Below are 10327 nucleotides of genomic sequence, written 5' to 3'. Positions count from 1 at the left end.
TAGTGAACTTATTGAAATCAATCTTTTTCATTTCACTGAAGTCTCCATTCCTAATCTTTTCACATAATGTATCAACTGAAGACTTAGGAGGATGACTTACCCTTTTAGACTGATCTTCTTCATTAGTATCAGGTTGAGGCACATATCTTTTCCTTTTCCTTGGTTCTTCTTATGCCTTCTTGGTTTTTTTCTTTTTCCTTTTAGCTTCCTCTTTGGCTTTTTGTGTGGTGGCCCTTGATGTAGCTCTAGTTGTTTGTTTCTTTGGTGTAGGTTGAGAAGCAAGCGGTGTCATTGCCTTCCTTTTGATGGCCTTGCCTTTGATGGGTACTTCCTTGGCTCCTTCTTCCTTGACACTCTCATCTTTGTCTTCACCTTGGCCTTGTGACAATTCAAGTGGCCCTTGTTCTAGCTCATCCTCATCTTTCTCATCATCACCTTCCTCTTCACCTTCACTAATTTCTTCAGCTTCTCCTGCTGCACTTGTTGCTTCAAGACCAAATTTCTTCTTTATTTTCTTTTCCAGCTTCTCTTTCTTTTTCACTGCCGTGGCAGTCTTGAGTTCTATAACAATTCTTGATTTGATAGTGTCATAAGTTTGAAATGCCTTGGCAGATTTGTCCATTTCCTCTACAAGTAATGCTATAATAGCTACAGAATCTTGATCAACATCAAGCTCATATCCCAATGGTCTGAGCCATCTTACTCTTGGGATGACTACTTGGATGTAAGTATAATTAATGTCAACTAGAAAGCATATGTCATTCTCATGTTGATTCACCAATAAGGCTGGTATCCTCTTTCTTTTCTTCATTGCATTCTTGAAATCATCAAAATAGATAGTCATTTGATCATCAAAGCTATCTCCCATTTATGCAATAAAATCATTAATTTGATCAACAATTGTTTTATCCTGACTTCAGTTGACTTTTCCAAATGATGGGAATTCCTTCATCACATAGAAGAACATACAAACTAACACTGACCCAAATTTGCATTGTGCTCCCTTGGACTTTCTAATTGCTCCAAGATTTTCATTAATTTGCTGCAACATGAGCTTTACAAGGTCATATGTATGATCCTTCTTTATCAGTTTGTATGAAACATCAAAATCTATAAAAGGCACACTATTCAATCTGCTGGATTGATAAAATTTGTGTGATATGATCCTCATAGCAAAATCTAATTGGGGGTCTTTTACTGTGTCAATTGTCATTCCCCTATTATTCCATTTTGCACCTATGTTCTTCTCTATTGTTTCCTTCTTTTCATTTCTCAGTGTCTTGGGCCTCTAGGGTTGGATATCCTATAACCTTATGAACCATCTTCTTGGTAATTTTAATTGGTCCTTGCTCTAACCAGAATGATCCATCATGAATTCTGCTAAGTATTGTGTATCCACTCAGTTTTGAATACGATTGGAAAAACTAGGGCTTTGGTTAAACCCTTCTTCTCTATAATTGAAAATCCATCCTCCATTATACCATTATCATAGAGTTTATCATAGGCATTGAAGATTTCCAGGTCTCCTATGGCTCCTATTTTTTAGTTATAACATTTATGCACATCTTGGACCATAACAAATTTTTTGGGGATCATAGACAATGCACCTGTGGGATCATTTTTGTATGCTACTTCTGGGATTGGCCTGAATTCAAGTTGCTTAACCTCATTGCTTACAAGCTGAATCTCATGGCTTTCTTTCCATTTGGTGAACTTTGAACTAGATGCCATTTTAAACCAAACTAGGGTTTGACATTTAAAGTAAACTCCACAAACTATACAACTCAGCACCTAAAGGAAATACCTAGTTAAATGCTTAAATTGCTTGGGTAGATGTTGAATCGTTGGTTGAATGCTTGAAAATTTCTCAATCATGCTCCTGGTAATCGCTCTTCATTTGAATGGCTCAAAATGAATCGATTTTCACCTTTAAGCGACTCAAAAACCTTGCATTTAATGCATTCTTATACCTTCACCTGTCACTCGGCTTCCAAAGGTTTTCAACTCAACAACTACTAACTTTTTTAATAACTTGACTTCCACTAAACTTCTTAACTTGACTTCCAAAGTAGTTTCACTTGGCAACCAAAGACAACTCAGCATCATCAGTCAAATTTTGTCTTGGCATCTTAACTCATGCATATTTATACTTTGCAATGCTTCTTCTCTGTTTAGGGCTAATGTATGATACTTCTTTATATGTATCAGCCCCATAGGCTCATCTTATGATTAGGTGGATGAAATATGATCACTTGACCTCTTAGGTGAAGTGACCCTTCCATTGGATATACTTGATCCATCCTTTTTCTGCCATGTCTTCTTTACGTCTATTCTGATGTGTGCCTCCTCAACTTTTTATTTGCCCTTATTTACTTCAGTCTTGGATGCTTTGGCCTTTGTTGGACAATTCCTATTGACATGTCCAATTTTCAAGCAACTGAAGCAAGTATTTTGGTTCAACCATCTTTTATAGTTCCCTTGAAGTGTGTTCTGATGCAATTCTGGGGTATGTGACCATAGTCTTGACAATAATGACAACTTTGTCTTGTATTGTAGTCCCAATTGTAATGATGTACATAGTTGTCCCTCCTTGCATGCTGATTTGGTGTCCACATAGGCTTTGATCTGCATTCAAAGGCTCTATGTCCATACTTCTTGCAATTATGGCAGTGTCCATCAAATGTTTGTGTCCTTGTGACTTTAGACCTGCAATCTTGTGTCCTGTGTCCTTGCATGTTGCACTTGTGACAGTGACCCTTGCTTTTAGGTATACTTTGCTGATTGATCCTTCTATTCCTAAAAAAATTAGCAGTATGCCCCTTTTTATTATAGTAATGACAAGTGGGTTTAGAATCCTTGCCTTTGTCACTTCTTTTCTCATCCCTCTTCGATGATTCACCAACTTTTGTGCTGGTGTATCCAAGTCCTGATGTATCATGGGCTGATCTTGGGGGTTTCAAAAATTGTTTGAAGTACTTGATAGCTTCACCTAACTTGTTGAGATTCTCTACTATTTCTTTTTCTCTCTTCAATTCATTCTACAATTGTTCATTTTGCATCCTCATAGTAGAGATCTCAATATCTTTCATATTGAGTTCATGATGAAGATTCATCAGTTGGGGAAGTGTATCCATCTGCATGCTTGAGATCCTTTTTAATTTTGTACATTTTTCTTCAAGTTTGTTTGCAAGATTTCTTTTGTCATCTTCCATCATGACTCTATTCTCAATTGCTCTTTTCTTTTGCTCAGTGATTTCACATAGCATCATGGCCTGTGATTCATGCTCCATCTTAAGAGTTCTTATCTCTTCTGCCTGAACTCTATTTTTCTCCATTAGTTCTACTATTGCTGCATCAAATTCTTTGGCATCTCCTTTGGCAAATACTTGTGTGGTGTCAATCTCCTTGTAGCGAATATCATTTTTGGCTATAGCTATTTCCTTCCTTCTTTTAAAGGATTTTCTTAGTTCCTCTCTAGCATCCTCTACCTTGTGTAGGGCAAGATACACATCTATCACCTGGTTCTCAATGATCTTCCCAAGTTTGAAGACTTCCATCTTTAGATCTTTTCCTCCAAGTTGTTAGGCTTCTTCTTGAGAGAACTTGGCTTTGATACCAATTGTTGGAATGTCTTAATGGGAAGAGTGCTTCTAAGAGGGGGGTGAATCAAAAGTACTAGCCTTTTTCTTTGTTTTAAATCCTTAATAACATATAATTTAAATTAACATGAATGCATAAAAAAATTAAACAATTATGAGAAGCAAACATGCATCACCACATAACACTTGAGATTTTGATGACCCAGAAACCCTCCAGGAATAAGAAGGTAAAACTAGGGTGGGGATGATACCCATGAAATTACTATAGCAATTGATATCAACCACTTCTGATGGTTTGCCCTGTTAAAGGCTACAACACACTGTTAAATGTGACCCTATTAAAGGATTTCTACACCCTGTTAGGAGTGTACCTTGTTAGAGGACTTAAGAACATTCAACTTAGAATACCACTTTGTTAAAGGATTTACATAGAGCTGTTAAACCCACCTAACTCAATAGGATTTCCAAATTCCTAATACAATTGTGAGAGAGCATTAGAATAATACATCTGATCTAATGCAATCTCTAATACTGATCTCAAGCTCTTGATCTGCTCTTCTATCACTGATCTCTGCTAGATCTGATATGCTAATTGTGTTCCTTGTTCTATTGTGATCAACTAGATGTGTAAATGCTATCCTTTCTACTAAATCATTGACACCAATGTTCTGCAATGACCTTAATAATAGGCTCTTCTTTTCCTTCTTCTTTCGACTTTGCTCCTCTTCTCTATTTAATGGGGTCAAGACTCTCTTATAAAGATTACCAGTTCATTATGCATCCGTGATTCAAGTATTCCTGCTCAAATCCTAAAAAATCACCCATTAGCTACATGCAATCTCCAATTTTCTGATTGGCTACATGTAGAATGCACAGACAAAAGAAAGGATTCGATCTTATCTCCTTATCCTACTATGAGTCATGCATAACCATTTTACATCTTTGTTTGTGATTGTACAAACTTTCATGTTGATCCTGCATTTCTCAGCACATGAAGTAATACTGATGCTCGACACCATCAATTCTAGATTGCTTGGCATCCACTGTGTTTCCTGGTTGCTCGACTCCTATAGAATTACTGTGTTACTTAACACCTATTATTTTTTTGCATTGCTCGACTTCTACTAATTCCTGAATCACTCAGCTCCTATTAACTTTGCAATGCTCGACTCCTGTTGGATCCTGAGTTACTCGGCACATATCGGTCTCATTTGCTTGGCACCTACTATAATTTTCTCAGAACATACTATCTTCTGGTCTACTTGGCACTATCTATAACTCGACATGTGTTAGAGTTTTGGCTCTTCTTCCATTTTATACTCGGCGTGTATAGTGAAAATGGTTAAGTGTGTTGACACTCGTTTGCCAATCTTACTTATTTGATCAACAAATTAAAGATACATATGGCATAAATAAGAAAAGCTTGAAGAGCTAGTCAATTGAAGATGGAAGGTTACCTCTAAAATAGGAACAAAAAGGAAACTAGCCATATGGTAAATGGTCCATCTTACCAAAATGCATAGTTACCCAACCACTCCATCCTCCTAGTACATAAGAACAAATACTATATATATAGTGCACTCCATCAAACCAAGGAAGCATAAGAACCAACAAGAGAACCCCTCTAATGTAGATAATGGTTAGGTGACAAGTAACTGAAAAACATGGCCAACAAGAACTACATGTCAAGGAACCAATATTAAGATGCACATAAAATACATACTAGTGTTGTGAGGTGATCGACCACTACTCACCTCATGAGGCTGATGTTGTGGAAAGAATGCTCATTTGACCAAGGTAGATGGAAGAAAAATACAAAAGTCAACCCGCATGACACTTAATCAGAGAAATTCATGTATAATAAGGAAAAATATATGACATATCCCAAGAAGAGAGTAATCAATATCAATTCCCTTAGATGACACTACTCGAATCAGAAGGAAAAATAACTAAAGTCAAAGATAGAGATGTAGACACTAATCATGAGCCTAATTTCATGTGAAAGAATATCCACTCGAAAAAAGTAGATAGAAGAAAAAGGAAAACATCAACCCCCCATGACACTTTATCAGTAGTGCATTTGCATAATTTTTTATGAAAGATGTTAACCAAGATAAAAGAGGCATAAGGCTTCTAAAATAGAAAAAAGATTCCAAGATGAGTCATCCCATGCAACGCAAATGATCCCAGGATCTAAAACAACCAAGATATTCACTAGAGTGCAAAAATAAAAAAACTTGACTAAAATGTACCTAGAGAAGAGTCTAGAAAAAGATCTATATCAATGGAAAGAGTACAAAACCAACTTTCCAATGATAGAATGTTTTTAAAAAATGGAGTCTGAATGCTCAAGATATGTCTCTCAAAGTGAAAAATAGAACCCATGGATTTGCTAGAAAAAAATACCATCAAATGAGTAAAATTAGAAAATCAAATCTACACCACTGCAAAAAAACTCGGAACTAGCTTTCGAGCATCATCTTATTTGCAAAAAATAGATTATGTATGCCAAAGATAAAACCAAAAAATTGAGAGGTGCTCTTGAAGGTCCAAAAAGGTTTTGAAGGGGTTGTACAATGATGACATCCATAATTTTCTATATTAATTTCGATGGTTGTATGGACATCAAGACAAAAATTTACTGATATGGCATGTTGATGTGTCACTGCCAACTAGTGTCTAGTGACATGGCTCTATTGACTATGAAGGTGATGTGTCACCACTCACTTATTAGGCACTATTGAATATGATGATGCCGTGGAAAGACACTAGGTCCTATATATCTACTAGAACTTGTGTACATCCCTTGTGGGCACTTGGAAACACATAGGACCCAACTAACACACATGCCAAGGAAAACTATTGTGAATAGCTAAAAATGAGATCATCCCAAGTAATGGAATGATGCAAAATTGTTTCATCCTATAATACACTCCTTCAAGACTCAATTCTTGTGTGATGAGAAGAATCATAATCAACCCCCCTACCACAAAAGAGAATCTATAGAATTTGGTAGATGTCCTTTGGGGTGATTGTCATCTCTCTTATCAACAAATGAAATTTGTTTTTCTTCCTATGAAATCTATCAACAAACATAATGAAGAGGTAATGGTTTACCCAAGTCTTGGGTATACCTAGCAAATAGAAAAAGTGACAAGTATTTATATATCCAACATATATGTTTGATAAGTCCTAGACTAATCTCATCATTCTAGGATAGGTAGAGAAGAAATGGACATCCAATAGTTGCACTTGTAAAAATTTAAAGGGAAAAACACCATAATATGACTAATAATATGATAGAAACATTGAAATTAAAGGAAACAAAGATACATGGAAAGATAGGAAACATGTTAATAAATCCATACTAATAATCAAAATGATCAAACTTTAACTAAAATGGCCTTAAAAGTGCTCCATATTTTTAATATGACAATCATAGACAAAATAAAATTTATTAGATTCTCCTATGAGATTTGACACTAGCCCATATGACAAACTTCTTTAATATGGGCTAGATGTAAACTATGGATGATAAAAAAGTGGCACAATTTATGAGAACCACACGAGACTTGGGTGACTATGAAATGAGAAATTTAATAACCTAATAGACAAAGTCCTAATCTAGTAGATCATTGTACAAGTTTTCTATGGGGTCAAGGTGATAATTTTGGGCAATCAAATTACAAAACAAAAAAATTAATAGAAAAAATGTACAAAAGAATTTAAAGGTTTTAATTAAAATGCATGAATCTTTATATCAAAATTTGACATTTCAATTCCTTACGAAAGGTGGATATTTAAAAGGTTTTTATGATGTCTCCATCACTCGCATCTATGGCTTTGACCATGGACTACCATTTCTCTCTCTCTAATGGTCTCAAAAGTCAAAAGGGAGAAATGGATTTTGAAAAGGAGATATTGAGCCCTTATATATGTGTTGACCTTGTTACAAATAGGAAATACTTGGGGGGAGGGGGGGTGAATGAATATTTCACAAACTTTTGCCCAATTGTGGATATCTTTTACAACATTAAAACATGAACATGTGATTAAAGTTGAAAATAAGCATAGAAATAACACAATTCAACTAATAACACCATTATTTGGTAACTAGGGAAACCTTGGCCAAGGGAAAACCCTAGTGGAGATGGTACCCACAAAATGATCCACTAATCAAAAGTATCTAGTGAAAGATATTGACCCTATTAGAAGTCTATTACATATGTATAGTGTCTCTATCCTTGTTAGAGGACTAGGCCATGTTATAAGCCTCAACCCTATTTGGAGTTATTATTACAATTATAAAATGCATGCAGGATGAGCCCACTACTCAAACATGAAATTACAATGATATATGTTGTACACAAAATGAATAGATACAAAAAAAAATGTTGACAAGATGATATCTGCAAAATCTAATTTTTCCTTGGTAGCTCTTTGTACACAACTTCACATATAGTTTCCTTTCTATTCTCTAACATAAATTTTGCATTATATGGAAAGTTTATTTCAATGTACAAAGACGTCACACAACTTTGCATCCAAAATGAGCTATCCTTTATACCAAATTATTCTGTCATGTCGGCCTTCACGTCTTCACACATGTATCAAAATGACAAATTGAATTTTTCTAAGTTAGGGTTAACATCTAGGATGTCATCCCTAATTAGTTAAGTAATTACTATGGTAAACAAAATAATTTCTTAACACAACTGATCATTCTCTTGCCTCTTCTATGTTCTACATATACAAGACTATAACTAATAAAACATTAATAACTTTGTCTATACTGCACATAATGACTTGCATTGTGAGATGTAGGATCATCATACCATGTTCATGCTTCCTCAAGTACGCATGTGCCAATGTTCTATCTATGAACTTTCAAACCAAAAAGTGTCTCTGCTGACAATTATTCTTTTCAACACTTAGAAATTTTTTTCTTTAAACCAAAACTTGTGTCCATAATATGTTGTTTTAATATGGATTATATATGTTTCCATAAATGTAAACCTTGATACATTTCCATACTCACCTATTAGCCAAATTTCCAACAATCTCCCCCTTTGGCATTGATGACAACATATGGAAAATTGGCTATGTCCCAAAATTGCAAAATTTCAAAATTGTAAAGTTCTTCACATGGCCATACAAAATTTGAAAAATATGATCATTTCTATTAGAAACCATCTTATACATAATCCAACTTTGTCTTACTCTACCTTATATCTCTGCATATAGAATTTTCCATACACTACACTCCCCCTTTGACATCAATGACAAAGGTAAGTCAAAAACTATATACAAGTCAAAATTTTGATTATGCCTTCACTGTACTAATGAACTAGTTAGCAAGGTGATACAATCAGAAAAAATTCTCTTCAAGCTGATCAAATCTTTATTCCATGCATCTTTAACTGAATTTGATACAATGATAAGTACATACAAATTATAAGATGCCAATTTAGTATCGTAGAAGTCTGGATAAGAAAAAAGTTCATATGATACTTTGGCCTTCACACAATCATCAAAATGTTTTTGCACTAGATCTATCTTCAATGAAAAATGTTCTCTTTAAAGAGAATATTTGCAGCATTTTTTACTTGGTTCCCTCCAATAATCTGTGCTCATCACAAATCTTATTGATTCTCTGCTCCAAGTCAATTACTTGAGCATATGCATTCCTTATCTCACTTGTCACATTCTTCAATTCATCTTCTTTCTCTTCAATCTTTGTGGTGAAGGTATGAATGTAATTATGTCACAAAGAAAATTTCTCATATAATTCTTTTCCTTCATAAACATAGCTTCTCAATTCTTGAATGTAGATTTCTAAGTTTGTCAAATCATCTTTGATATTCTTTCATACTTTTTTGAAAAGATTTGCATCATGTTTATCTTGGGGCTTTATCATTGAAAATTCTACAAAAGTTTTGAAATGATCATCAAATTCTTCTAATACCTTGGTTGCCTTCTTTTGAGGATTACTCTCACTAATCTGAACGTTTATCAAACTTTGCATTTTATCTTTCATCTTCTCAATAATCTCTTGAGTGCTTTTGATTTACTTACTCTTCTCAATTATTTTCTTGGTAGAGAATGTTGATAACTGGCTAAATATTTAAATTTCAAGGTTTTTTGATGTTGCCAATGGTGTACCACTCATCATACTTTTTATCAATGATTCAAATAGAAATTTTGATGAGCTAGTAGTTTCCTTTCTTATATCATTGGTTGGATTAACCAATTTTTCTTACACACTCTAGTTATCCTTTGTTTTTTGTAGGGGTTGGGATGTCAACCTTGCTTGAGTGGCATCCTCTTGCTGATTTGATTCCTCTATCTACTGAATATCCATGATTTATTTTCCTATCTTAATGTATTTCAGAAGAGGTGCAAATGATGATGTATCTTGTACAATTATCCTCCAATCAGTTTGTAACTTTGGGTCTATATTCTTAAGAACTTCAACCAATGTGGCTAAATATCCATCCTTGTTTTCTTCTCCTAGTTTTATTTCTACATCATCTTCCTCATCAAAACTAGGATAATTAGCTAAGCTCTCTCTAGCCAAATTGTCAACAATATTTTCTTGATCCTTCAACATATCCTCTGTCTCATCAACATTAATATGTGTACTATCAATGTTTATAGTGTCAAAATCAATTGTCATCAGTGTTGGCTTAGTGATTGGTTCTCCAATATTTTATTTTCCCTCTTTACTA

Source organism: Cupressus sempervirens, chromosome 1, assembly GCF_028749045.1.
Source record: "Cupressus sempervirens isolate cs-2001-9-10 chromosome 1, ASM2874904v1, whole genome shotgun sequence".
Lineage (NCBI taxonomy): Eukaryota > Viridiplantae > Streptophyta > Pinopsida > Cupressales > Cupressaceae > Cupressus > Cupressus sempervirens.
This window is presented reverse-complemented; position numbering follows the sequence as displayed.